The sequence below is a fragment of the Carassius carassius genome, chromosome 39 (assembly GCF_963082965.1).
Source record: "Carassius carassius chromosome 39, fCarCar2.1, whole genome shotgun sequence".
Taxonomy (NCBI): Eukaryota; Metazoa; Chordata; class Actinopteri; order Cypriniformes; family Cyprinidae; genus Carassius; species Carassius carassius.
In genome coordinates this window covers 4890671-4917404 of record NC_081793.1, presented here as the reverse complement: position 1 = coordinate 4917404, position 26734 = coordinate 4890671, and positions in this window count along the sequence as shown.

The following is a 26734-nucleotide window of genomic DNA, read 5'->3' as shown; positions in this document are numbered from 1 at the left end:
ATAAGCTGGACATACTGTTTTTCTATGCAATTCTAAAAACTTCCAAGTTAGTTTTTCTCCATTTGTGCTCAAGACTACGATTTTCTTTATTGAGAGAGTGAGTATTACTGTTATACCATGGCACAATATGTTTTTTCTCTAACCTTTTTCAATTTGATGGGGGCAACAGCTTCTAATGTATTAGAGAAAATAGTGCCCATGTTGCCAGTCATTTCATCTAGTTCATGTGTATTTTTGGGTACCAATTGCAGTTGAGATAAATCAGGCAGGTTATTTGCGAATCTGTCTTTGGTGGCTGGCACAGTAGTTCTGCCCAGACGGTAATGCTGAGCCATACAGTTAATATCAGTGATACGCAGCATGCATGATACAAGGAAATGGTCTGTAACATCATCACTTTGAGGTAAGATATCTATATCAGTAAGATCGATTCCATGCGATATAATTAAATCTAGTGTATGATTAAAACGATGAGTGAGACTCCAAAAGAGTTTATTAGGTCAGTAAACACAAGTCCTAATGCATCATTTGTATTATCAACGTGAATATTAAAATCTCCAATGAGTAGCGCTTTATCAACTTTAACCAGAAGGTCTGAGAGGAAATATGCAAATTATTTTAGGAATTCTGAATACGGCCCTGGTGGTTTATACACAGTAGCCAGAGCAAGAGATACAATAGATTTCTTTTGCATATCTGACAGTGTAACATTAAGCAGAAGTATTTCGAATGAGTTAAACCTGTATCCTGTTTTCTGGGTAACATTGAGAATATCAGTGTGAATAACAGCAAATTACGGCCTTCATAATTTCTACTCTCAGTAAATGCATGAGCTGATATTGCATGATAATATTACAATGATCAGTGTGCAGTCATGGTTAACTTCTTCCATGTCTTTTAACAGGAATATACTCTTCTTGTTAGTACTGTTTTTTAGCTTCAATAATGATCACTTAGCAAGTGCACCATGATGATTTTCTATTTTCCACATTTGCATTAATAAGCAGTCATGCAGTCAAGCATGTCACAATAAAATGTAAATGGTGCAGTTAGCTGATCTGAACTTTATAATTTCAGATTAAACAGCTTTTAAAGCAAACACTGTAAAGAGAGCTAACACAGCCCAATAGAATTGGTATATTTAACTGTTCATACCACTATGCTTGTCTGTGTTTCTGCCATTTAGTAGACATTCTGATTGCCACACAATCAAATGTAGTTTTTCAGATATTTTCTGATTGGTCAATTGTACCACTAAGCCATAAAATAATGCCTGTGCCCATGGCAACACTGTATAACCAATCATATAGCTATACTGTATGATTTAATAAGAAGTAGCCAAGTAACACAATTCATTAAACAGAAAAAGACTTTACTCACTTTCACGCTATCCAATATGTGGATCATATTTGAAGAAATTAAGCTTTACATCACTTGCTCACTAATGGATTCTCTGCAGTGAATGGGTGCCGTTTAAATGATAGTCTAAATAGCTAATAAAAACATCATAATAATCCACAAGTAACCCACACCGATCCAGTCCAAAATTGCTTATTTCTCTGGATTTAAACATTCTTCTAAACATTGAGGAATGGATAGTAATCTCCAAAATACAGGAGTGGATAGAATGATTGAATGTAGAGGAGTCAGAGCGAGTTCTGAGCATAGTAGGATGCTGGAAAATGATAATGAGAACATGATGTCTAAAGTTTTAACAGTTGAATCCATCTGTTGTTCGAGATAAGTGAAACAAACAGCGAAGTATGAGGTGGCCCGATATATGAACAATTCGGGAAGTGAGGTGATAGAGGCGTGGCCTCACTCCTGAACCTCAGTTAACTTGTTAACTCCCTTTAAGGCAATTATCAATACAGTATGAGTATTAAGCAGATTAAAGTAGTTCATGTTGCCGTTCAATAAGCTGCAGGCAGTATAATGAAATGCTTGGCTCAAACGTTTCAAGTTTGGCTCCATGTGTTTTTCAGTGTTATCATATCAAGATAGCTGAATGTTTTAAATAAATTAGCATCGTGTCATACAGCCCCAGGCATGGCTGACTGTTACCCATCTCGGGCATGGTATACCCAACAGCATTTGGCTCTAACAAGCGCTTGTCCTCCTCATACAAGTGCTAAAAAACCTATAACGCCCAGGGGTCCAAGGGTGGTAAAAACTGATCGTAAACGTTAAGGGTTGCATATCAATTCCTGGAGAAGCTCCTGTTTGTGGAGAGGGCATGGACCATACATGATGGAGTAAACTGAGATGGAGTAAGAAGGAATCTTCCATTGACATGAGTGAAAAATGAAGATATTCCCTTTGACAAAGTAGCAATGTCTTGGGGAAAGAATGAAAAAATTATAACACTCTCTTTTCTTGTATTTTTTTTTCTTCTGTGTTTTCTTTTTAGTTTGTGCTGTTCAAGATGATAGGAAAATGCCTGATAGTCAAATGGATGGTATAATTATATTAAAACGGCCTTAAAAAACTAACATTAATAATGTAAAATATATATTCAAATAATCTAACGATTAAAATGCTAAACACACACACATATGTAAACTGATGTAACACACACATCTCAATCTGGCAAAAATGCAATGCTGAGATCTCCCTCTGACAATTAATAGTTAGCATCACTCTGGAGAGTAATAGGACTTTTCCATTGACTTTTGAATTATTGCAGAAAATAAGCTCTGTGGCCAAAAGTTTATGATTCAAGCCTAAAAATCAAGAATCAAGCCTAAAGTCATGTAGTGGATTTAGTTTTGACATAACCAGCCTGAATTCAAATCCATCTTTTTACAATCTCGTTCTTAACCTTGTTCCCATTGCAAATCAGCTTGGAGAGATGTTGAATAAAACATAATCACAAAATATATTTGTAAATCTAACAGAAAGTGACACTGGCACTTTTTTTTTCATGTGTAATACTGTAAAGCTGCTTGATTTAATGCACTGTATTGTATAAAGTGCTATATAATTGATTGTAGTGCTGAATTGAGCTGGTACAAACATTGCTATGATCAGATTCTTTTCTAACTTATGTTCCCTTTCAAGGGAACTTAGAACTGCGTCCTCTAGGAGTCGCTATGGGGAACACCTCGTCATGACCCATGTCTGAAGCATATATTGAAAAACACCAACGAGTTGGCCGGCAACAACCTCTGACGTTACTACCGGTGCAACTATAAACAGGCACTGGGCGAACACGTCATTCTCTTTTTCGTCTCCACTGACTGTTCTGAATCATGCATCTGAAAGAACTGGTAAGAGTGATCTTTCTCTGTCTATCATGGCGAATACTAGCAAGCATTTAGACACTGAGTGCATCCATGTCGGCATTATTTGACACCCGATGACACACATAATCTTTGCGCCATTTGTTTGGGTGAAGATCACGCACATGATGTCTTTGAGGAGGCAATCTGCGTGCATTGTGAGCGTTTTTTTTTATATAAAAAAGCTCCGCTCAAAGTTGGATTTGCCTCTGCGATGCTTAGGAACCTTTAGGTACACACGCTAAGCACTGTGTACTTTCTGAAAACCACATGGTGGTCAGTGTGCACGTGAACATTTTGTGCACATTCTAAAATCCATGTATGTGGTAAGTGTGCACGCAAGACTCTGTGGACTTTCTGAAATCCTGTACGGTAAGGGTAACGCGCTCTGCCTCGTTCCCTTTCTTGAGATGATTAGACCTTGGTTCCTTGGGCTCCATTCAGCAAGTGTGTATTTGTTTATATACTTCAAGCATCGTTTCCCTCAACATGAAGGGCTATTTGGGCGATTCTCGTGGTAGTTAAGCAGCTCTCCCCTTCTCCGAGAAGAGTCGCCTATGAGTGCGCTACTCTGAATTCGGAGTTCTCCTCTCATATGAGACTGAGTTCTCTGTTTTCTCCCCAGAGCGCTCCAGCATTATTTACGCTAGTATTCTGTGTTCTTTCTAAAATCCTATATGGTGAGGGCTTTATGCGGTTGCTTCGTGCCCTTTCTTGAGTTGGTAAAAGCCCCTTTCATCTTGGGCTCCAGTCCTCCTATGAATCCTTGGATACCTATCTAAACAGGGTGTTGCTACTAGGGATCTGTTGAGACAGCTCCTTTGTAAGGAAAATTAATTTTTCTTGATTCCAAGCCTTCAGCTCTACCCTGGGCCGAGGCCCTAACAATTAAGTTGGGTATGTAGCTTAGGCCTTTGGCCATAAGGGGTACTATCACAGACAGCTGTCTAAACGTCACAGGGGCAACTCCCATGGAAATGGTGGAGTTTGTACTTAGTGATCGTCATGATTCTGGCCTGCACTCCCCTCAGCATGGCGGTGTGGGTATACTGTTCCCCATAGCGACCCCTAGAGGATGCAATTTTAAGTTCAAGGGAACATCTCAGGTTATGAATATAACCATGGTTCCCTGAGTAGGGAACAAGACACTGCGTCCTCTAGCTGCCATGCTTCGGAAGCAAGTTTCAGACGAAGAAGTGAATGACGTGTACTCCCAGTGCCTGTTTATAGTTGCGCCGGTAGTGACGTCAGAGGCTGTCGCCGGCCAACTCGTTGGTGTTTTTTCAATATATGCTTCAGACACGGGTCACGGCGAGGTGTTCCCCTTAGCGACCCCTAAAGGATGCAATGTCTCGTTCCCTACTCAGGGAACAATGTACATTCGTAACCTGAGACGTTTTCTCACCACTGTCATTTTTATAGTGTTTATTTTGTTAATAAGAAGAAAACAACAGAGAACATGTTTACATATTCAGCTAAATGCTGCCACAATGCTGAGAGTGACATTTAGATACAAATATGCGCTGCATTGTTCACAAGCTAATTCCAACTTCTTATACCCCTATCCGAAGAACGATAAAGAACTTTGCCATGAGTAGGCTATATAGGAGCAGGTTTAATGTGGTTAGGATAATACATATACTCTGAATAGGTTGTTATAATTGAATACTGTTGTATAATGTACTACAATACACTGAGCTGTAAATCAACCATCAACTATAGTATCAACTATCAACTGTAGTATAAATAGGACTGATTCTTAAAGGGATAATTCACCTTCAGTTATTGGTCCTTACTGACTTGCATAGTAGTTTTTTCTTCTTTTTTCTCCATACTATGGAAGTCAATGGAGATCAGCAACTAAAGGTTAACTATCCCTTCAATACTTTTTGGAAAGGCAGCCCTGATTGCAAGCCTATTTTCTGAAATCCCAGTATTGAACATAAATAGGGAAAAAATTAATGCAGCACTAATGCCAGTGAAAAAATGGGTGGTCACTTCAGCACGCTATTGAACATCCATACTGCACTCTCTCTCTCTTTCTCTCTCTCTGAGAGTGGTACTGCTGTCACTGGCATATGAAACCGAAAGTGACCTGGTAATAAGTAGCATTAATCACAGTTTTAATTACGAACAAGGGTTCAGCGTGAGGTTAAAAGCTCACTCCTAATGGCATTCCAAAGACTTGATCCAATGCATACCAAACAGACTTAATTCTGCAATTATGCTGTAAAGTTGTTCATATGAAGGGAGAACTCCAAGACAAATGAAGGGTTGTCATGAAGCTAGCCGACATTCCTGATTGATGATTGCACATCACTGATGCCTTACACAACATCTGATTTTAAATTCATTACAGTGGCTTTAATTTACTGGCACAGTTATAACACGCTTGTTTACTGCTACACTAGAGTTGTCGTATCATCATTACACTTTAGTGAACTCTAGAGAAAACTACTCTTTTGTAAATAGCTCCAATGATTGTCCATACTGATTGTCCTAAAGTGAAAAATATTTGGTGTAGAAACAATTTTCACTCTGCAGAGAAAAAACAAGTAACACATTGAATTAAACAAGAACTTTGGAAGAAGAAAGACTGAAATTGTATATTTTGTAAAACAATCTCCAACAATCATATTTTTTAATTGCAACTTTGACATTTTTACAGCATACATAAAGTTGGAAAGACATACCATATGTTGCTAGTTGTAACGTAATATTATGTAGATTGGTTTTATTGGCTCAACGCCATAGCATTTAATAAAATTTGTTTCCTCTATTTTTTTCCCTCCTCTTTCCTCTATTTTCATTTCCTATAGAAAGAGTGGTTGGAGGGGTCTGGCAGAGCAGTGTTGGCTGGCAGATGCAGTTGGGTTTTGTGGGTTGAGACTACTGGAGGGAGGTGGAGGAGAGAGATGATGCCAGACCCCTGAGCACCAGAGCTCATTTCAACAGCCCGTCTCAGTGGACACACACAGAGATGGCACTCACCATGCCAGCCTGCCAGGCCATAACTCCAGGAGGATTTACGCTCATTTCTATTTCACATTTGATCTTCATCTTCATACACATATGAAACGTGATGTTTTCCCTATGTGATGTATAAATACATATATCCTAATCAATTCATTGCCACAATTTACTTTGGCAATGCTATGCTATAAAGCTACGATCAGCGAGCAAGCCAGGGACGATTCTATAGGGGGCTAAAGTGCTCCAAATGAAATTAATTTTAAAAATTAACAAATTCTTAGATAAATTAAGTGAAATATCCCCATTTATTTTGAAATATTCCACAATAAAACAACAGTTGTTTAAATATTTCATGATTATTATGAAAAATGCAACCAAGGATCATTGGAAATACATGCCTGTGGTGACAGTTGTTAGTTGGCAGAAAGATTTAATGAGTGGTGCTAAAAGGTAATGCTTTAACCTCCCTTGAATACAAACATAGTGGCCTCAAAAGGTATTTGGACTGAGAAAGACCACCAGACTGTATAGGATTATTGGCCAAAACAGTAAGAAGCAAGAGAAAATGGCAAATACTCCATTTAAAGGAAGATCAATACACGTGGCTACTAAGGGACAGTAATACGGAGAAAATCATTCTTTAGTTTATTAAATCTGAATGAAATTTAGAACGTTTCATGACGACCTGTGACAAGACCAAAAAGTACTGCAAAATTCAAACCCAATTTAATGCAGTTGTTAAAATGGCATAAATAATAGTTTAGGGGGGACTAATTATAAATAAATTGTGTCTGCTGATATCACTGTAAAAAAAGTCCAAGTATATTTCAACTTAACTTCAGTTGCTGACTTAAATTTCTATGTTCATTTTTAAATTTCAGAGTTAAAGTTATGTAAAAACATAAGTTGCCATGAATTACTGTTTTTTTTTTATGGTGTGTTTATGTGCACAGGCTTGTCTGTGCTTTTTCAGGACCAGAATCACAACATCTTTGTTGAGTACAATTTGCAAGCTAAAAATCTTGGTCTTTGGGGTTGATTCAGAGTTGTGAAGGATGCAGCAAACAACCAACTTTAGTGCAATGTTAATTTCATCAGGGAAATAGCATGCCTTTCATGAATAAGGCACAATTTATAATGAGCCAAATTTACATATAAAGGAGACTGAACACATTCTTGATACTTGACAGCTATCAAAGCACTGACAAAATACACAGATGATGAACAGGAACAAGGCTGTGTCTTGGCAGTGCTTTGAAGTGTGGAAATGAATCTGTGTAGATGTCACCATAATCCGAGTCATGCTTAATTAGATTCCTTGGGTATGAGATATTTCCCATTTCACAAAAAAAAAAAAAAAAAAAAAAAAAAAAAAAAAATATATATATATATATATATATATATATATATATATATATATATATATATATATATATATATATATATATATATATATATATATATATATATATATATATTATTTTCATATAATAAGGATTATTTTCTAAGACAAAAGTTTATTGCATTAATCCATTGAGAATTTCCAGAATTTCCAAGCCCTTTTTTGTTTGATTTGTGTTGCATCTAAAATTGATTTGGAGTTCACAATTCCATTAGTGGACAAAAACTCAACAACACCTCTGACTTTGATGTTTTCACCTTCATGTTTTCCAGTACACGTGCCCGTACATGTAACAGTACCGCTCTCCCTCGTCGGGACCTTAAAATTGTCCTAACCTTTGCCCCGTTATGGCCCCCCTGTGAAAGAGCACAAGAGGAACTTGCGGCCTCAAACCTCAGGGTTCATAAAATTGCAGCAAACAGAGCCAAAGTAATGGAAGCCTTTTCTAAATGAAGACTTGGCAAAATTCATCAAATACCTTGACCTCTCCGTTGATGACTTGGCTGATCAGCGAAGCTTGGGGGTACAATGGAATGTAATATCGGACACGCTCACTTTCCAGGTGCCTGACACTGAAAAGCCATACACATGAAGAGGAGTGCTTTCAACAGTGAACAGCCTATTCAGTCTCCTTGGATTACTGGCACCAATCAAAATTCAGGGCCGTCTACTCTTAAGAGAACTCTCATTACAGACACAAGAGTGGGACACACCACTACCTGTGAACAGACATGAAGAGTGGACATGGTGGTATGATTCACTGCAAGACATTCCACACATGTATGTATACATTCCTCTCTCTGAAGCCAAACACATCCATGAAAGCTATCTCAGCCAGGGCCGTCCTTAGGGGGGTGCAACTGGTGCGGTCGCCCTGCGCTTGTTTATTTGCATGTGTACCAGAAGAGTTCATGTTGAGATGATTAAGTCATATTTCATTGGTGATTAGAATAATGAGGCGAATCCTGTATTCAATGCTCCTGAAAGTCACACAGTTTACTTATAAAGTATTAGTGACTCTCATGTCCAAAGTGACAACCATCATTAATGCAATGCTTCTAGTCCCAGTCTCCACAGACAAAAAAAGCTGGTAATCTCTCAACTCCACAAGAAGACTTCAGCGAGAAAGACATGCTACAATACCAGTGGAAAATGGTTTCAAACCCTAGCAGAAACATTCTGGAATATGTGGAAAAAGGAGTTGGAACTCTTTAGAGCCATTGCAAGTGGTTTCACAAACAACAATTCATCAAAGAATATAACATTGTTCTGCTCAATGGCAAATAAGTCAAAAGGAATGAGTGGCCAATTGGGATAATTGTGAAGGATTTTCCCCATACAGATGGTCTAGTGAAGAAAGTGGTGTTGAAAACTGTTCAGCATGGGACAAAAATCTATCACAGACCCATATCCAAATTAGTATACCTCCTTTCTTCAGACCATGCTATGTAGTCTAGTAGCCTAACTATTAGGTGAATGGTATATTTGAGATAACGGGGAAATAAAGACGTGAACCATATGGAAAGACTTTTGTTCTGGCTATGCCTGTTATAGCATTTCTGCTCCCCTTGTTGGTCATTTTCTATTCTACTGCTTGAATTTATGTTATTCACTTTCTGTTTTCAGAAGAACAGCGTGCATAGCATATGTTTATTTTCCTGCATCATTCCATTGCGTTAACAGCACTTAAGGAGGCACAGTCAGTGAGTAAAGTTTGATTATTGTTAATTAATGTTATTCTGTATGTTAATCAAGGATTGCATGTGCAAATAATCATTTTCATAATAAGTGTTCCAAACCAGCATGACTTCCTTTCTTCTGTGAAACATAAAAGAAAATATTTTGTGAAATGTCCATTTTTGTTCATAAATTGAAAATCAATGTTCACCAAACACTTTTAGTTGTTTCGTACTGCAATCGAGAAAGAGCTGCATTGTCATCTGGAAAAAGTTTCATCTCATAATTAAACAGATGCGACACAAATGAGATAATTTACCAAACAATGAATGAAGTGTGATTGCAACACAGTATGTGTCTGTCTGAGGGACAGAATGAGGGACTGTGATCTGACCCGCAAGTCTGTGTCTTTCTCATCCATCTTATGCTTAGAGCACATTTTAATTTAGATTATCTTTCTTTATCATTTAATTAAAATTTCTTTAAAAAGTAGCATTTAATGAAATGAATTTTCTCTTAACTATTCGTGTTATTTTGCACTACAGATATTAATTTATCTAAAACCACTGGTAACACTTATAGGGACCAGTTCTTACTATTGACTAGTTGCTTATTTGCATGCCTCCTATTAAAATATTGTCTCTTTATTAGTACTTTATTAGCACATAATTCTGCATGGCTATATTCTACATCCAAATCCTACCCAATACCTAAAATTAACACCTTACTATCTATTAATTAGGAGTTTATTGAGGAAAGTGTTATAGTTGATGGCTCGTTAAGAGTGAGAATTTGACCCATCTTTAAACAATACTTTCACCATAATGCTGCAGATTCAACCATTATAGACTTAAATATAATGCATATAATTTGGTTCCATTACTCAAATCATAATAATAACGGTTTCTTTATTTTTCAACCTTGAGATATCTGATATTCATGCTTCCGTCAAGGTCAGTAATGGTTACACAGCTGTAGACATTTCAAGCTTTACTCTGACTTGAATATGTGTGGTGGCACAACTGATTTATAAATAAGGAGACAAAGTCAGATCAGATCAGTGTGACCGTCCTTGGTCCTCCTGATGTATCTTCTGTATTATAAGGGAGAGCTACTATTAAGATTTTCATGATACAACCAGGACGCCAACATTGCTGAATGTTAGTTCAAATGGCACAAGAGAGGCACACTTAGTTGGATTCGTCCTAAATTCAGTTCTGCAACAGACTCACAAACTTTTTTTTTTTTGGATTATGCTCACTTTCATTAAATTAACATGTCACATTCAGTTATTTATCTTATGCTTTTAACCAAAGCGACTTACAAACTTTAAGCTAATTGTTATTGGTCATATAAGTTGTAATTGTGTATTGTGAACTTAGTTTGTACACATTTTGTGGACTATTGATAAAGTTGTTAAAAATAATAATAACTAAAAGCATGTGATGATTTGTTTAAGGACCATAATAAATGGCATGGCAAATCGGGGAGAAAAAAGAAAAGCGGAATACCTTTCACCGCACTAGAGAGGCCCCTGATTATAGGTCCCACAAGAATAGCACCCAAAGCCGAAAGCCAGCTGTGTTTTCTCATAATGAGAAAAGAATGAGAGAGGCAGGATATTTGGAAACGTTTTTCTTTTTTTTAAGTTCATGTGGAAAATTCTGTCAGTCCATGACTGCTAGATAAATAATTTTATTTGCCAAAACCTGTTGAGACCACTCAACTCTGTGTTTCTGAAAGCCAACTATAGAGACTGTATACAATTAATGAATAATAAACACAAAATATTTGCACATCCAAAAATCTGATACATATACAAGTGCTCCAGGTCAGAGAGCTGCATGGGTCCGATTTTGTAAATCCGCACCCGCCCGTACCCGCAGTGCTTAAAACCGCATCCGACCCGTTTTCCGACAGCAGCACTAAATAAAATCCGCACCCGACCCGAACCGCTTAAAATAGAACCGACACCCGACCCGCACCCGAAATCAAATCAGTTAAGCCAATCACATTAGACACCCTTTTTTCGAATTTTATTGCCAGGTCATACAGAAGTTATTTATGGAAAACTCTTTTTAAAAGAAATTCGTTTTTTATACATTTTATCTTAATTTTGATCAATGTTTTAGCAATCAATTGCCCGTATTTAATTAATAAGAAGCAAATATATAGAAGACAATGTAATAACCTTAGTGTAATTGACAGAATTACTAAAAAATATTTTGCTACCTAAAAGTTAAATATTTTTTGTGTCACTCATGCATGCATGTCTATTTCCCTCTTATTAAATATAAAACGCATGTGGACTGATATTTTTCCAATGTCTGGACTCCTTTATTAATGGAGTAGGCTATATAAACAGACGTTTCAATATATTGGTATTAAATGCATTTTCTGAGAATTTATATTTCACGTTTTTACTGCAAATGTCGAAAGTACGTGCTCTTTGGTCCATCAGTGCTTGAGTCACTGATCACATTAGAATAAAATATCTCATAATAAAATACAAATTGACTGATTTATGAATGTATATAGTTGTCATCAGTCGGAAATACAGATAAACGCTTTCATTTGATGTATTTTTGATCCTGAAAGAAAACAGAACAACAAAAGAGCGAATCATACCACCGTCTGAGGTTGTGCTTCAAGTCGAATGCACCCACTTTTAAATCGTCCACAGCTGAGCATCACGAGAGGCGGATCTGCGCCAGAGCGCACATGTGAATGAGCTGCACAAAGTCATTTTCAGATGCAATTAAAAAAAAAAAACAACAACCCTGGATAGCCTAGATTAGGCCCATATTCACAAATGTGTTAGCTATCGAATGAAATATCTGATATTCCGATTGTCAAATACATGCAAGTGGAAGTGTATTGTTGTTTAAACACCTTTATAACGATCGCGTTAGTTGAGCTGTATGCGTGATATAATTTTATGACAGAAATTTTGTAATAGGCTTAAATCAAACACATTTTAATTCAGATTCTGTATATATATATATATATATATATATATATATAAACGGAAAACAAAAAAACAGCTGGCTGATCTTTTACGTCTGTTAACTAATGACTCATGCAGCCTTTCGCGCGATTGTGATTTTTTTTAAAGTGGAACGTAGGCCTATTTTTACGTTTGCACGTGAATGTTTTGAACCCGTGTTTAGACCCGTGTTTCCCCTGTGTCCGAGCCGACCTGCACCCGTATCTGACACAGTTGGATATTTTTCACCCGTTCAGCCAAATTTGCGGGTCCCCGAACCCGTGCAGGACTCTACTTCAGGTGACACAAGCAAGGGAGGGCACCGGCACGCTTGTTAAATTCCGACAGTGCGGATTTAGGATGCTGCAGCGCTGCCGAGCATTCATCTGGTGAAACTCCGCTCCCTAGTAAATAAATCAGACATAAGACTCCTTACATGCACAAACAAAGACTTTTTAAACTCAGCTGCACTCTGCTTCACGGAAACCTGGCTAAACGGAGCAATCCCAGACAGTGCGTTACATCTAACGGGCTTTCAGCTGTTCAGAGCAGACCATGTCACCGAGTCATCGGGGAAAACGAGAGGCGGTTGATTATGGTTTTCTATCAATGACGGCTGGTGTACAGATGTGACAGTTTTAAAGAAGATGTGCTGCCAAAATTTGGAAGCTTTCTTTATTAACTGCAAGCCTTTTTTATTCACCACAGACTACTGAGACTGTGACATCCTACATCAGTTTCTGTGAGGACATGTGTGTTCCAACCACCCAGACAGCAAGCAATTTCGGCCCAGAACCAAATGTGGGCCAGATCTGGGGCGAAATTGCTTTCTGTCTTTGCAGGACTTATTTCATTTTAACAACAACAAACCTCGATTCGGTGCAAAGCTCAAACAGCTTCGTCAGGCCAAAGAGGACACCTACAGGAGTGGGGACAAAGACTTGTACAAACAGGCCAAATACATGTCACACCCAGGGGCTGGCTATGCTTTAACTAAGCCACACCCCTTCTCAACTTCCACCTCGAGGAGGTCCCCAAACCCGACCCAATGGCCAAACAACACGAGAACAAGTAAGTGATAAAACAATCTTTATTTAAATATCTAAAAATAGCTTGGAGAATAGGGAAAGGGCAATTAAAACTAAACTCTGACTCGGCCCTCCAGATGGGCTATGGCCGGGAAGAGGTCAGGGAGCAAGGGGGCCACGGGGATCCGGGGCGTAGGACTCGGGCCCCGGCCTGAGTCTTAGGTATCCGTAGCGCCCTCCTTCTTCCTCCTCTTCGCTGAATACAGCTCACGGTAAGTACTGGTTCACACAGTTCGTTCCTTGGGTGCTCACTCGCTTTCTCTTTCTCCACAGGCAGCGGCGTAAGTACAGGTTTCCTCAGTCTCTCCTCGTGTTACCCACTCTCTCTCCTTTTCTCTCCACAGGTATCAACTTGGGCACAATAGCACAGTTAGTTTGCTTTAAATGGCTCTCACCTCTGGGCTGGACACAGCGTACTGTAAGTACAGGGTTCGCTCTATTCCTCCTCGTGTTATTCCCTCTCTCTCCTTTTCTCTCCACAGATATCAACTTGGGCACAATAGCACCGTTAGTTTGCTTTGAATGGCTCTCACCTCTGGGCTGAACACAGCGCACTGTAAGTACAGGTTTCCTCTGTTTCTCCTTGTGTTACTCACTCTCTTTCCTTTCCTCTCCACAGCTATCAACTTGGACACAAAACACAGTTACTCTGCTTTGGATGGCTTTCACCTCTGGGCTGGACACAGCGTACCGTGCTATCTCCGGAGATCTGAAGCACGCTCACAACATATACTGTACTGAACTAGGCTAGGACCAGCAATCTCCTTGTCCTCCCACGCCGAAGTGCGTGAAGGCGGGGGTTTATCTGACAGGACACACGGCAATACACAGCAGCCCACAGCAATATACAGCACCACGTCAAAATTATAGGTTTTCACAGCACGAAGACTCACCCACCACACTCAGTGTACGGAAAGGACACCCGTCTTCCTTCACTTCGCTTGGTTCGGATCTGGCGATGGAATATGCGGCCTAGCTAGTGATGTCGTCGTTGTGACTACTTCAATAAGTATTCCTTCGGCTCTCCCACCACACTATATTAGGGGTAGGGCCGCCCTCCTCCTCCTGGAGAGATCTACACAACGCCAGGTCAATATACAGGGCACTTTCGACTGGCTCTTAGTACTCACATCAATGCCACTTCCAATCCCCTTTTTCACGTCGTCTCAGTTCGCCGTATAATCTGTTCACTTCTCAACCTTTAAGGTTCGCGATGTCTTCACAATCATACAATTCCAGCCTGAGGGAGAGAGAGAGTTAGACAGCTACCAGCAGCGTACCAAGACGGGCACAACCCAGTGCTTCACACACACCAAAAAGAGCTTCCCAGACTGGGAAATAACTTGGCCTTAAGTACTGCCTTGTCCAGCGTATCCTCCAATCACCAACCGCTGTCCCTAACTAGGCACAGGTGCATCGAATTCCCTGATTTTCCTTCTTACGGCGCCACCGGAAGTTCCGGTGTCCTGTTTTTCCGGTCCGGGCGGAAACGCTTCCGGGCGGAACCAAACTTCCCGAATTTTGGTTCCGCCCCTAAAGATCGTCACCTTGTGACATCCTCCCCCGCCAATCCGTTCTAGTCCCTAGAACGTCCTCGGGCTGTCCACTCCCCATAGCGGGCAGGGGGTCGGCCTCGGTTCTCTCGCTGGGATCGTCTCACTGGTGAATCGGGCTCAGCTTGTTCAGGGGCTGCTTCTGGTTCTCTCGGGGCGATCGGGGGTGGTGCCACCACGGGTCTCCCTGGTACCACAGCCCAACCTTCAATCCAGGGGGCCGCTGGTACAGGTTCCGTGGGGACTTCTTCCACGGCTTCAGGGTAGTTAGGGCATGGGCGAATCATGTTCCGGTGCACCACACGGTCGGGGCCTGACTTCCCTTCTGGCCGGATGGTATAGACCGGCTGCCCCGGCCTCTGCTGCCGGCAGACTACATAAGGGGTGGCCTCCCAACGGTCACTCAGTTTCCCCTTCCCCTGCCGCCGATTATCTCTCACCAACACCCTCTCTCCTGGCAGTAGAGGGGCTTCTCTAGCAGTCCGATCATACAACCGCTTACTTTTCTCTCCTGCCGTCTGTATCCTTTTTGACACCTGCTCGTAGGCGAAATGCAAGCGCTGGTGATGGCGCCCCACCCACTCCGTTACACTTGCTTCCTCTTGGTCGGCTATCACTCCTAGGACCAGGTCAGTAGGCATTCGTATGTGTCTGCCAAACATCAGGTAAGTGGGAGCGTAACCCGTAGTACTATGTATACTGTTGTTATAGGCCTGTAGGAGGTTTGGCAAGGCACTCACCCAATCGTCCTGCCGTTGTTGGTCCAAGGTCCCCAGCAGCCCCAATAGGGACTGATTGAATCTCTCACAGCCGCCGTTCCCCTGAGGATGATACGAAGTGGTGTGAGTTTTCGTGCAACCGTACAACTGGCATAGTTCTCTAATTACCCTGGACTCAAAGTTGGCTCCTTGATCGGAGTGCAGAAACTCCGGGCATCCGAACGTCTGGAAGACGGCCCGCCATAAAACTGTAGCGGTGGTGGTTGCAGTCTGGTCGAGGGTGGGGATAGCCCAAGCGTACTTTGTGAACAAATCCGTTATTACCAAGATGTTCTGGTAGCGGTCTCGTGGTCGGCCCAGTGTCAAGAAGTCCATAGCCATGATATGAAGGGGGGCCTTCGCATGGATGGGTACCATTGGCGCTCGGACCTCCCGTCTGGACTTAAACAATATGCATCTCGGGCAAGCTTGAATTAGGGCGTGCACCGATGCCTCTAGCCCGGGCCAAAAGAAGAATCTCCTAAGCAGGGACACGGTCCTCTCCTGTCCCTGATGCCCCAACTGGTTGTGGTACGCCGAAACTAAAGCCGTTACCTCATCTGCGGGTACCACGATCTGGCGTACTTCTTCGCCCAACTTCGGGTCACTGACCCTTCTGCACAAAACGCCATCTCTCAGCTCCAGCCTGTCCCATTGCCCCAGCAGCCTCCTCCCAGTATCCGTCTGGGCTAACCTCTCCGCTGGCGTCAGCCGTCGGCCCTGTTCCAGCCATTCTCTTACCAGCCGCACATCTTGATCCCTGGCCTGTCTCTCCCTCCACCGACGGGGATCCCATCCCCAGTTCTCAGGCACGGCCTCTTGTCTGCTGCCTGGTGCCTCTACTGCTCCTACCATATAGCCCTCCTCCGGGCTGGCCCCTCCGGGGCTTTCCGCTTCGGGCAGCCTTGAGAGGACGTCCGCGTTCGTGTGTTCACGCCCTGGTCGGTACTGTAGTTGATAGTCAAAGTTGGCCAGTTGGGCCACCCACCGCTGCTCCACGGCTCCCAGCTTCGCCGTCTGTAAGTGTACTAATGGGTTATTGTCTGTAATGATCGTCACCTTGGCACCCCAGAGGTAGTCTTTAAATTTCTCACTTAGGGCCCACTTCAACGCCAGCAGCTCCAATTTGAAAGAACTATAGTTCGCATCGTTCCTCTCGGCTGGGTGGAGGCTCCGGCTGGCGTACGCGATGACCCTCTCAACTCCGTCCTGCCGTTGAGCCAACACCGCTCCCAGCCCGAGATTGCTGGCATCTGTATACAAAAGGAATGGTTTTGTGAAATCTGCGTATGCCAAGATAGGGGCCTGTAGCAGCTCCTGCTTCAATGTCTGGAACGCCGACTCACAATTTGCATCCCAGTCTACGTTGGGCGACCCCCGGCCCCGGTTACGACCTGTGCCAACCAGCAACTGATTAAGGGGTTTAGCAATTTTTGAAAAGTCCTTTATGAAACGCCTATAGTATCCCACAAATCCTAAAAAGGATCGCACTTGCCTCACTGTCCTCGGGGCCTTCCAGTCCTTCACGGCCGATACCTTTCCAGGATCGACGGACACTCCAGCCGCACTGACCACGTGGCCCAGAAAGTTGACTTCTCTCCGTAGTAAGTGACACTTATTGGGCTGTAGTTTCAATCCGTACTTCTCCATGGCCCGAAAGACTTCCTCGAGGTGCCTCAGGTGTGAATCAAAATCTGGGGAGTAGACAATCACATCATCCAGGTAAACTAATACTGACTCCATTAACTGACCTCCCAAGCACCGCTGCATCAGCCGCTGGAAGGTGGCCGGAGCGTTACAGAGCCCGAAAGGCATCCGGTCCCATTCAAATAGTCCAAACGGGGTTGTAAAGGCAGTCTTCTCCCGGTCTGCTTCGGCCACCTGCACCTGCCAGTAGCCACTGGCCAAATCTAGGGTAGAGTACCATGCCGACTGCGTGAGGCTGGCAAGCGAATCTTCGATCCGTGGCAAAGGGAAAGCGTCTTTCTTAGTCACGAGGTTCAGCTTACGGTAGTCCACGCAGAATCTCCAAGCCCCCGTCTTCTTTTGCACCAGCACTATGGGGGCCGCCCACGGGCTGCTGCTTTCCCTAACAACTCCTTGCTTCAGCATGCCTTGCAGGAGTGTACGTACCTCGGTATACAAAGTGGGCGGAATTGGGCGATACCTCTCCCGGCTGGGCCCTGCATCCCCGGTAGGTATATGATGTTGTACCACCTGGGTGCATCCGTAGTCTTCGTCGTGGGTGGCGAACACATGCTGCCATCTCCGAAGGAGGGCCTGTAACTTCTGTGTCTGTGCTTGCTCTAAATCCTCCCCTTGTAACGACTCACCCGCCAGGTGGCTCGGCACACTCCTCTCCATACCACCCCATGGGGTGTCTACTTGTGTCAGGGCCACCTCGATGACAGTGGGGCACACCTGACGAAAACTAATATCCCTCTCTTCCCTTACTTGGTGGGATGTAACCGTTGTCAGACGGGCTAATCGTTGGTGCCGATGTAGTTGCACCGCGTATGGATGTACATTCCGTATCCTCACGGGGACTCTCCCCCGCCGGACCGTCGATAATCCTCGTGCCACTTCCACTTGTGGACAATCCACATGGGGCTCCACCAGCACCCACTCTTCTGGGCCCGCTCTTCGGGGCGGTACTCGCGCCCACACAACAGCCTCACTTTTTGCGGGGACAGACAAAGCAAAACGACACATCACTCTTCCTACCTCTTCCTGTTCCCTGCGGACTTGGCTCATTTGCACCCTTCGACAGTCAGCTACCACACACTCCCACTTGGGCCTCTCTGCAGGTGGTATCTTCGATACGGGCCTAGCCCGAAATAGCTCTTCCCAGCAATCAGCGAGGACATTCATGCCCAACAGGGCTCGATGTGCACCCAGACAATGGTCTTGCACGATAATCACACCTTTCTGGGGGACCATCACTCCGTGAACCTCTAGGTCCGTCAATCGGTAGCCAATATATGGGATGTCGAGGCCGTTTGCGCCCTTCAGAGTAAGCCAGGGGGCCTCCGCCCCTGGTGCCCCTTGTTTCCCAAACACTTCTTCGGATAAACTCTCAGCAAACAACGTCACTTGGGAGCCTGTGTCTACCAGGCATTGAATCTCCTTGCCGCACACTCTCACCTTCGCCACGGGGCTACGCCCAATCATCTGGCTCCTAGAGCCATATCCTCTTCCAGGGTCTTCTCGAGGGGTCCCGGCCACACGACCCACAGTGGCCGGCCGACCTAAAAACCCCCTTCTGACGCCCTGCGGGGCCCACACTGACGGCTATAGTGACCTGGTTTGCCACAGCGGTTACAGATGGGTCGCCCTTGCTCGTCCCATTCGAAACGGGGCCGGTTAAAGTGGTTCGGGCGCCTGAACGGCTCTCGGCCTCCCTCTGAGTACACTCGGTCTCGGGGCGCCGGCCGTGGTTCCTCCCGCGCCCGTCCTTGGCGCAATTCTCCTACGAGGGCTTTAGACAGTTCAGACATCTGATCGCGGACATCTTTCAAAAGTTCAGCCTTCAGTGCTTGCTTCCAGTCAGGGCCTCCGGGTTGTGCTGGTGCTACTTCACTGACAACCGCACACACTGGGGAACCACTCACCTCAGTCTCATCACCTTCCAGGGCCAGTGCCTCTTTCTTCAGATCTTCGAACGTAAGACCCGGGTCCCTTCGAAACTGAATACGTAGGCTCTGTCTCACCGGACCCTCCTTCAACCCCAGAAGAAACTGGTCCCGCAATAGAGTCTCTCCATCTCCCAACCCGTGGTCCCGACGGGTCTGTAGTCGGGCGAATTGCTCTCGCAACCTCAGGGCGAAAGCTCTAATCGGTTGGCGGGGGCCCTGCTTACAATTGAAGAACTGGGAGCGAAGGACAGCTACGGGGGTGTGGTCACCATACTGTTCAGTGAGGAACTGGAACACGGTTTGGGCGTTGGCTCTAACGGCTTCGGGGGCGGCATGCACCTCTCGCCGCGCTTCTCCATCCAGGGAGTTTAACACAAATTGAAGCCGCTGGGCTGCACTAAGGCCCTGTAGGTCGGCCAAGTACTCTAGTTGAGCCTTCCATTCAGACAATCGTACCTCGGATTCTGTCCCCCCATATTTTTGAATCCAGGGGCTCCCCATAAAAACGGGCATGGCACGGGGTTGGGCTGAAAGCCCCGCGTTGTCGGTCATTGGACGACCTTGGTTACTCAACTCGAGGTGGAAATCCTGCCGACTACGCCAAATCTGTCACACCCAGGGGCTGGCTATGCTTTAACTAAGCCACACCCCTTCTCAACTTCCACCTCGAGGAGGTCCCCAAACCCGACCCAATGGCCAAACAACACGAGAACAAGTAAGTGATAAAACAATCTTTATTTAAATATCTAAAAATAGCTTGGAGAATAGGGAAAGGGCAATTAAAACTAAACTCTGACTCGGCCCTCCAGATGGGCTATGGCCGGGAAGAGGTCAGGGAGCAAGGGGGCCACGGGGATCCGGGGCGTAGGACTCGGGCCCCGGCCTGAGTCTTAGGTATCCGTAGCGCCCTCCTTCTTCCTCCTCTTCGCTGAATACAGCTCACGGTAAGTACCGGTTCACACAGTTCGTTCCTTGGGTGCTCACTCGCTTTCTCTTTCTCCACAGGCAGCGGCGTAAGTACAGGTTTCCTCAGTCTCTCCTCGTGTTACCCACTCTCTCTCCTTTTCTCTCCACAGGTATCAACTTGGGCACAATAGCACAGTTAGTTTGCTTTAAATGGCTCTCACCTCTGGGCTGGACACAGCGTACTGTAAGTACAGGGTTCGCTCTATTCCTCCTCGTGTTATTCCCTCTCTCTCCTTTTCTCTCCACAGATATCAACTTGGGCACAATAGCACCGTTAGTTTGCTTTGAATGGCTCTCACCTCTGGGCTGAACACAGCGCACTGTAAGTACAGGTTTCCTCTGTTTCTCCTTGTGTTACTCACTCTCTTTCCTTTCCTCTCCACAGGTATCAACTTGGACACAAAACACAGTTACTCTGCTTTGGATGGCTTTCACCTCTGGGCTGGACACAGCGTACCGTGCTATCTCCGGAGATCTGAAGCACGCTCACAACATATACTGTACTGAACTAGGCTAGGACCAGCAATCTCCTTGTCCTCCCACGCCGAAGTGCGTGAAGGCGGGGGTTTATCTGACAGGACACACGGCAATACACAGCAGCCCACAGCAATATACAGCACCACGTCAAAATTATAGGTTTTCACAGCACGAAGACTCACCCACCACACTCAGTGTACGGAAAGGACACCCGTCTTCCTTCACTTCGCTTGGTTCGGATCTGGCGATGGAATATGCGGCCTAGCTAGTGATGTCGTCGTTGTGACTACTTCAATAAGTATTCCTTCGGCTCTCCCACCACACTATATTAGGGGTAGGGCCGCCCTCCTCCTCCTGGAGAGATCTACACAACGCCAGGTCAATATACAGGGCACTTTCGACTGGCTCTTAGTACTCACATCAATGCCACTTCCAATCCCCTTTTTCACGTCGTCTCAGTTCGCCGTATAATCTGTTCACTTCTCAACCTTTAAGGTTCGCGATGTCTTCACAATCATACAATTCCAGCCTGAGGGAGAGAGAGAGTTAGACAGCTACCAGCAGCGTACCAAGACGGGCACAACCCAGTGCTTCACACACACCAAAAAGAGCTTCCCAGACTGGGAAATAACTTGGCCTTAAGTACTGCCTTGTCCAGCGTATCCTCCAATCACCAACCGCTGTCCCTAACTAGGCACAGGTGCATCGAATTCCCTGATTTTCCTTCTTACGGCGCCACCGGAAGTTCCGGTGTCCTGTTTTTCCGGTCCGGGCGGAAACGCTTCCGGGCGGAACCAAACTTCCCGAATTTTGGTTCCGCCCCTAAAGATCGTCACCTTGTGACATCCACACTGAATAGGAACCCAGCCAGCAATGACATGTGGGGCCCAGAAAGGTTAAGTACGGGTTCCATGGTTACTGTGTGGGCCAATTGGGCATGGGTTTGAACTGAGAACACATATATGGGTCGTGCATAGCATATTTATGGGCCAAGTGGGTATGGGTTTGATCTGGGAGCACATATATGGGTCTTGAATGGCATATTTATGGTCCAAGTGGGCATGGGTTTGAACTGGGAATGCATATATGGGTCCATCATGGCATATTTATGGACCAAGTGGCCTTGGGTTTGAACTGGGAACACATATATTGGGTCCTGCATGGTGCATTTATGGGCAAAGCGGGCATGGGTTTGAACTGGGAACACATATATGGGTCCTGCATGGCATATTTATGGGCTGAGTGGGGATGGCCGGAGGGGTTTGATCTGGGAACACATATATGGCTCCTGCATGGCATATTTATGTGCTACGTTGGATTTTAACTGGGAACACATGGGTCCTGCATGGCAGAGGCGCAAAGTAACTATGTAGGCCTATTGAGTTATGTAATTACTTACTGTACAATTTTTAGTAACTCGTAGTAACTCTACATCTAGGCTAATCAAGCATGTTGAGATTCAGTAATTGTAACTCAATACATTTCAAGTCACGCTAGTCACCAAAGAACAAACATTGCATACATGTAGATATTTTGCCAAATCAATCCATCAGTCATTTTTGTTAGTCGTGCAGAAAATGAAAAATTTAACTTCCAAAAAATGTAAAAAAACATCAAAATAGGTCAAAGTTTACGATGTGTTGAATTATGCTGATTAGTGGACTCTCAGAATGGTTGCAGGCCTACCGTAACACTTCAAATAATAGCCCAGTCCCAGACGCCTGTCCCGTAGGGCAGAAACACATATTTAGACAACTAAGGATGCTCGATATTATCGGCCAATATTGGCTTTAAAATTCAATATATAAATAAATATCGGTATCGGTTTAAAGATCCTTACAGAGCCCACTTTAAGCCCATAGGGGCATTCATGGTTGAATCCTGTTGCAAGCCCACTTTTAAATCCCTTTAGGCAGGTGGGGCCCAAATGGGTCTGACATGAATTACCCAGTTAAGACCCACATAAGACCTTTACAGGTCCCACTTAAAACCCATCTTGGCATCCACGGCTGGCCCCCATGTGGATCCTGGGTGCAAGCCCATTTTAAACGCCCTTTAAGCAGGTGGGGCCCAAATGGGTCTGTCATGAATTGCCCAGTTAAGATCCCACATAACACCCTTATAGATCCCTTTTAAAGCCCATCTGGGCATCCACGGCAGGATCCTGGGTGCAAACCCACTTTAGACCCATTTGGGCAGTGGGGCCCAAATGGGTCTGACATGAATTGCCCAATTAAGACCCATGCAGTACCCTTACAGGTCCCACTTTTAGTACGTCTGGGCTTCCACGGCTAGCCCCAGTGTGGATCCCAGGAGCAAGCCCATAATGGGGCCTACATATGCCACCCATGAAGCCATCATCTGGGCCCCACATGTCATTGCTGGCTGGGAAGATAAGAGTGGCAAAGTTAAACTACTCTGAAAAGCTAAAACAACAGCTTTCAAGTAATGATTCTACATCAGAATGGAACGGCCTGAAAGCCATCACCAGCTACAAGACCCGATAACCAAGCACTAATGCCAATCAACACCTGGCTGAAGACCTGAACGAGTTTCACTGCAAGTTTTAAAAGCAGGTCTGATACCCCATGCCTGCTCTGATGATCTCACAGCACAGCCATCAACACCCTCCCCCCTATTGTTTCTCATCCTGTACTCAAGATCTGTGAAGAGGATGTATGCAAAGTCTTCAGGAAGCAGAAGATAAGGAAAGCCAATGGCCCAGACAGTGCTGTACAGCTATCATCCATCTTCACATTGATCTTCAACAGATCCCTGGAGCTGTGAGAATTCCCCTCCTGCTTCAAATGCTCCACCATCATCCCTTTTCAAGATTTTTATTCATCACATACACAATTATATAGAGTGTATATAACCCGCAGTGTAATGTGAGTAAATGTGAGTCTTGTACCCAAGAAACCAAAAATCACAGGACTTAATGACTACAGACCCGTTGCTTTAACATCTGTGGTCATGAAGTCATTCAAGAGATTGGTGCTGGGCTACTTGAAGGACATTACTGGACCCTTGCTGGACCCCCTCCTGTTTGCTTACAGAGCAAACAGGTCTGTGGATGATGCAGTCAATATGGGATTGCACCACATTCTCCAACATCTGGACAAACCAGGGACTTATGCAAGGATCTTGTTTGTGGACTTCAGCTCTGCTTTCAACACAATCATCACAGACACCCTTCAGAATTAACTCACACAGCTCTCTGTACCCACCTCCATCTGTCAGTGGATAACCAGCTTCCCGACAGACAGGCAGCAGCGAGTGAGACAGGGAAAACTTGCATGTTCTCCCAACTCGCAAAACTCGTGTTCTCTCCCCACTGCTCTTCTCCCTCTACACAAATGACTGCACCTCTAAAGACCCCTCTGTCAAGCTCCACAGTCATCAGCCTCATCCAGGATGGCGACGAGTCTGCTTACAGACAGGAGGTGGAGCAGCTGGCTGTCTGGTGCAGTCACAACAACGATTATGGACGCTGATAATCCTGCGGCCGCGCTTTGCCTGTTCAGCGGCGGACCGGCCAACATACCTCCGCCATTACGATGAACATGAACGGAGACTGGAGTGCTAACTGAAACTTATTCAGAGCCGAGTTTGAGGATTATGCACTGGTCACTGGCCTAGCTGAAAAGACCAGGGAAGTACAAGCTGCTACACTGAGAAGTATGATGGGATCTGAATGGAGACATGTTTACCGGCACAATTTGAATCTCACAGAGGAACAACAGAGAGACATTAAAACCATCCTAGATGCATTGGAAGCATACTTCAAACCTGCCAGAAATTTCCATTCCATTCAAGCCTAACAAGCAGTTGCAGAGTAATTCACCAAGACTCTTAGACACAAGCACGACATGCCGATACTGTGGTAATATTCATTCAAAAGGCTGGAATCACTGTCCAGCATATGGGAGAATATGTAGACTCTGTGGTACTGACAGTCACTTTGCTGAAGTATGCCTTAAAAGCAAAAGCAGATCTACAGAGGGGAAGCTTCACTGTATTGTACATTCTAAGGAGCCGGTTGGGGACAGTGATGATGACATTTACATAGTTGGGTTCATTAGCACGGTGCACATGAAAGAAAATAAATGGTTTGTTTCCCTGCAATTTCATGGCAAGTCACTGCATTGTCAGTTAGATTCAGGAGCAACATGCAATGTGATGAGCTACAAGGACAAAGTAAAGGTGGCACCACACACACCACTCCGCCCTAGTAGCGTCAAGCTACAGCTGTACTCAGGCGAGTCACTGGACTCCATGGGCGTTTTTGATACAGAATGTGTGGTGAAAGGAGAGAAATATCAGCTGTCATTTGAGATAGAAGAATCGAGTCAAAATCCACTTCTCTCGGGCTCAACTTGTGAACAGCTAGGCTTGATGCAGTTCAAAATACCAGACGACGTGCTCAAAATTGGATATGAACGGTCTGAGCCTCTGACTAAGGAACAGTTAATTGACAAATAGAGTGATGTTTTCAACTTGCCTGTGAAATCACTGCCTGGTGAGGTCCATTCTGAGCTGGATCCCAGTGTTACACCGATACAGTTGGTATGACCAACAGTCAAAGCCCAACTGCAATCATATCAGGCTGAGGGTCAGAGCCAACAGATTGGATCAGCAACATGGTCATAGTAATACAACCAGGCAAGCTGAGAATTTGCTTAGGCCCAAAGTTTCTGAACAAAGCTCTGAAATGCTCTCATTACATCATGCAAACCCTGGAGGATGTGTTATACAAATTGCCTAAAGCAAGGATCTTCACGTTGGTTGATGCCAAACATGCATTCTTACAGTGCAAGCTTGACCAAGAGAGCATTTTCATGACCACATTCTGGACCCATGGGGCAGGAAAAGGTGGCTAAAGCTAACATTTGGTGTCTGAGGTCTATCAACGGAAACAACATGAACTGTTAGCAGGTCTAAAGGGCATTGAGCCCATTGCAGATGATATTCTTGTCATTGGTTGTAGTGACACAGACCAGCAAGCTGAAAATGATCATGATCACAAACTTCAGGCTCTGTTGGAGTGTTGCAGAGGGGTCAAGCTACGACCAAAAAAAAGTTGCAATTTAAAGTTAACCAAGTGAAGTTCCATGGTCATATCCTTTCATCCATTGACTTGAAGCCTGATCCTGAAAAGGTGAGGGCCATCATTGACATGCCCAACCCTACTGATGCAAAAGGGGTACAGTGTCTCATCGGCTTTGCTAATTATTTGCAAATTCATGCCCCACTTGTCTACTGTTTGCGAGCCACTGCGGCGCTTGCTTGACAAAGACACCCCGTGGCACTGGCTACCCAAACATGAAGATGCAATCTGCAAGCTAAAATCCATGGCCACCTCAATGCCTGTGCTACGCTATTATGATGTTGCCAAGCCTGTCACATTGCAAAGTGATTCCAGCCAAAGCGGTCTTGGGTGCTGCCATATGCAAGAAGGACAGCCTATTGCCTTTGCTTCAAGAGCACTGACTCCCACCGAAAAAAATTATGCAGAAATCGAAAAAGAGTGTCTCAGTATTGTCTTCACTTGTCAAAGAATTCACCATTACCTGTACGGACGAGAGTTGGTCACAGCAGAGACTGACCACAAACCCTTGATCACTATATTCAGCAAACCACTTCTCAGTGCACCCAAGCAGCTTCAGAGCATGCTCATGAAACTTCAAAACTACAGTCTCAAAGTTGACTACAAGCCAGGGCCTAAAATGTTCATCAGTGACATGTTGAGCAGGGTAGCTGCTGACTGTAAATGCATGGGAGCCATTTACCAGAGGCATGCCATATGTCATCTGCAGAAAGAGCAGGAAAAGGTACAATTTATCAACCAAGCAGAATATCTGCATGTGATAGACCAGCGGTTGGGAACAATCAGGGAGCATACTGAAAGGGATGAAGCATTACAGGCCCTTAAATCCAC